Source organism: Cucumis melo, chromosome 12 (assembly GCF_025177605.1).
Source record: "Cucumis melo cultivar AY chromosome 12, USDA_Cmelo_AY_1.0, whole genome shotgun sequence".
NCBI lineage: Eukaryota > Viridiplantae > Streptophyta > Magnoliopsida > Cucurbitales > Cucurbitaceae > Cucumis > Cucumis melo.
Window position 1 is genome coordinate 17,461,942 of NC_066868.1, and position 4,646 is coordinate 17,466,587.

Genomic DNA, 4,646 nt, shown 5'->3' on the forward strand with positions numbered 1-4,646 from the left:
ACTGTAATTGATTGTAGGATTAAGACACGAAGCGAACATTCCAGGCCATTGCCGAAATGCGGGACCCAACGTACAGTGGCTTTGGGTGGAACGATGAAGTGTATCATTGTGGAGAAGGAATTATTTGATAATTGGGTTAGGGTATGGAAAATAATTTAAACGTCACACAACGTTCACAATGTACATTTAGTTAACAATTTTTCAATTAGTACTCACACGTGATATTTTTTTTGCCCGCAGTCGCATCCTGCAGCGAAGGGTCTCCTGAACAAGCCATTCCCGTATTACGACGAACTTACATATGTCTTCGGTCGCGATAGGGCGACCGGTTGATTCCCTGAGACATTCGCGGACGTGGGGTCTAACGGGCCTGGTGGCGGATATGACAGATTTGATATGGGGGATGGAAACGAGGACTTCCCGCCCGAGCCAGGGAATTGACCTCTCGCAGGACGATGTACGTGCATCCCGACCTTCTCACGCTTCAGAGGGTAGGATCGGATCGAGTGGATCGAAGAGGAAGAGGGGAAGTCAACGAGACTTCGATGTTGAAGCGATACATTTGGTGCTCGACCAAACAAACGAGCAACTCAGGCAGATTGCGGAGTGGCCTACACGCAACCTTGCAAATGACAACCATGTGCACACGGAATTTTTTCGCATATTGCGTGAGATGCCATAACTTACGAGTTTGGATAGGGCGTTATTGCAAAGGCATCTTTTGTCTCGTATGGACGACCTTCGGGGTTTCGTACTCATGCCTGAGGATGAGAGGGAGGGATTTTGTAGAGTCCTCCTACGAGACATAGAAAGATAGTTTATGTTTCTACGGACCTGGGTTGCTTATTATTTCCTTACTTTTTTTTGTCTATGATGTTGACTATTTATGCATTTCCTATTGTAAAGAACTTATTTTCGTCCTTGCTAATGTTTATTTTAAATGAAGGAAAATAGTCACAATTTCCCAAAGCGTTTTAACGGCTATTTATATAGGTTTAAAATAGGATGACATCGCTATCGCCGATTATAAATATTCAATAATTTTTTTGTCTTTCTAAAAAATTAATTGTAATAAATTTCTCACAATATGTTCAGAAATTAATTTTAATTTGGGCAACTGTATATACTAATTTAATAACATTACACATACAACAAATAAAAAAGGACAATAAGACGGATTCGAGGGTTTCGTAAAAAAGTATGCAATAATTTTTTTATGATATTTACAATTTAATTTAAAAAAAATTATACCACATAAAAAAAATTATTAACCCAACCCATTTAACAATTTTTCCAAATAAAATTTATCACAAAATTCACATAAACCTATCCACCTAACCCTTCCCCCAAACACATTTTATCATAAAATCCCCATTAAACTACCCACCTAACCCTTCCCTAAATCAACCCTTCCCCCAAACGCACCCTAAGTTTCCAAAGTTTCACTCATTGACATAATTAAATGTTAGAGGGTGTGTGGCTAGCACCTCATGTGTTTAATTTATAGGTTTTATCTTGCACAAGTATTGTTCTTCCTCATTAAATTCACTGTTTGTGTCATATAAAGGTGAGAAGCACTTTTTCTTGTCTGAATATATATATTTTCCATCAACAGTTGGATATATCACCTACGAAAAGAGAGTGCTGTACCATAAATCTACATACTAAGCAAATATATGAGAAAGAGACCAAAAACAATAATAAGGATAGAGATGATGAATTTAATCAGGACCACCATCTGTAAGGACTGGAAACTAAACATTGTGTAGAGTTAGAATGTTAATGCAAATTTTTCTCTTGATTATGTTACAACAACATTTGCTATAAAAGACGTTATCCCCATTGATCGCAATCTAAACATGATAAAGAAAAATTTATAAATGCAACAAGAAAAAGTTGATGATATACCTCTCAAACTGTTGTGTTGAGAATAAATAAATCTTTATAGCCGAAGAAAATGAAAAAGTAAACAAAATTTAGCATGCATACCCACATGTATAAAGGAAAAAAATATAAAGAAGAAGAACAGGTTGATGGTCTGTCTCTCAAAATCTTGATTGAGAATGAACAAATAGAACTCTTTACATATATATACATACCTACATACTTGAGAGGATGAGAAATGAAGTTTAAAAACTTTTTAATTCTAAAATTTTTTATATTCAATAATTAAATATCACTTAAACGATAATGAAAAACGTTTTCAAATTATTTTAAATGACATTTAGCAAAACTAAAGTGATTGAAAATATATATAAGTTTACAAATAATCAAATTCAACAAATCTATTTTTAAATAAAAAACTATACGTTTTATTGTTCTAAAATGAAAACCGCTCTTTAATTAAATGAGATTGAAGTGTGTGTAATTTAATTGGGTGGGTTTGCCTTTTATTTTAGTTTAATCTAAGATAAAAAGAAATCAATAAATCTATTCTCAATTTAAGAAATCGTAGCTTTGAACTTCATTTCTATTTTCTTCAATTTAGAATAAAATTAAATGTGTTTGGAGCTATTAAACATTGTTGTCCACCAAAATGATGGTAAAATAGTGTACAAAAATAATATAAAAAGTTGCTTATGCTTTTATTTATATATATAAATACATTACACATAATAATATATAGACAGATGTTTATTGATGGTTGAGAATACAAAAGCTAATATTGAAATGATATATCCTGTTAGTAATATTTAACTTCTTTTAACTTTGACATTGTTTTGGACTGATTCGTTCCATTAAAATGTATAACTTCAAATATTTCGACTAAAAGATCAAAACTTCAATTCTCATTACATTAAAACATATGACCTCATCATTTTCACTAAAATGTCAAAACTTCAATTCAAACACTCACAACATGATATCTATTATTGTTGAGTCTAAATGATGAGGTCATATATTTTAATGCAATGATAACCATTATTCATAACCATTGTTTACAGATAAATACTTTAGTTTAAAATTAAAAAAAATGTTTAAATCATATTTTGGTCCTAAAAACTTTATATTTTGTTTTATTTTGGTTCCTAATTTTTTTAAAAACGTTCGTTTTAGTCCTCGAACGTTTAAAAATTTAACATATTTTGGTATTTTTCGTTAAGATTTCATTAACTCTTTAACGAAATGATGAGTAGCATCCCAGCAGAGGAAGGAAGGCCCGGAATTTAGAACTACTTAGGTTTTATTTAAGTGGCTTGCAAGGAAGAAAATGTAATTGTAAAGTGTTGAATCAAGAATAAAGTCAGATTTGTGTTTTTCTATCTTTTCGTTATGTTGTGTTTATATTCCTATTGTGCTTATCGCTTAGTAGTTTGAGTTTAAGTGTTGAAGGCTAGGCGATTAAGTTAAGTTGGTTGTTTTAGTGTTTTCCGCTACATTGAGTTGTAAAGATCTCATGAATTCGAAGTTGAAACTCAGCGATGGAAACTGGTTTGAGAAGTTTCGCTTTCTAGGTATTCAACTCGTTACCTCGCGGAGAGGTACGTGTTGGGTGTCTAGGTGGCACGCCTCCTTCTAGTTGCATGAAGTGGCAAGCGAGGCAGGGCGTGACATCAAGTTTGAAGTATTTTGTAATTCATTGGACTATTTTTTTTTTCTATTCCTTCCAATTATTTTTCTTCTTTTTCTAGGGGAGGTTTGTGATTCATTGTGGAAATATTCATTTGTAATTTCGTAGAGTTTATTTCATAATTGCGTGTTGTACTTCTTTTTTAAAGTTTATTTTACCTTGTCATGATATTAACACCAACATGTTATTTTTATTTTATTTTCTATTATTTCTACTCAATGTTGTTCTTTTAATTTGCTTCAATTCAATTTAAACAAAAATTAAGGATGGGAGGTGGGGAGAAGATGTGAGGGATTTAAGTGTTGGAGAAAAAAAGGACAAACAAAATTAGTTTTTAATTTGGGTTATTTGATTCCAATGTGTTGATTATGTTTTTGTATTGACATAAAAGATTTATATATAGAATAAACTAGCAAGATTTTTGTGATTATTTATCAATTTAATTAACATTTTGAAGCTCTCTAGTCATTCGAAGACACATCGTCATTTTGTTAAAGATTTAATGGAATTGTAACCGTAGGGACCAAAGTAAATGCTTTTAAAAGTTTTATTGGTATTAATCCTATTTTCGTCTCTAAACTTTGTATCTTATTCTATTTTGGTTCATAACTTTTAAAAGTGTTTGTTTTAGTCCTTGAACTTTTAAAAAGAGCATATTTTGGTCTCTACCGTTAAGATTTTGTTAACTCTCTACCGAAATGGTGAAGTGGCTCCTACATTTGGAGGATTAGGATGTCAAATAAGATAATCATTTTTAATAATACAAGGTTTTAATCTTGAATCGTTCATGTAGATACATGAAAGTGAAAGCATCCTATGTAAAGGGTTTACATAAGACTAAACCATGAAATAGTCACTTTTACATTATAACGTTGTTTACTGCTTAAAACTTATTATCTCGATTATTGATGACTTAGGTAACTTAATCTTAATCCTGAGTCAACTATGAACTCTTGTTCACCACACAAGAATCCTTAGATCTGCATAGGTGAGGGCAACTCATTAACGTTGGCCCAATAAGCCTCCAATTTCAGGGGTAAGATCGGTGGATAGTTAGAAACATAGAGTGCAAGAC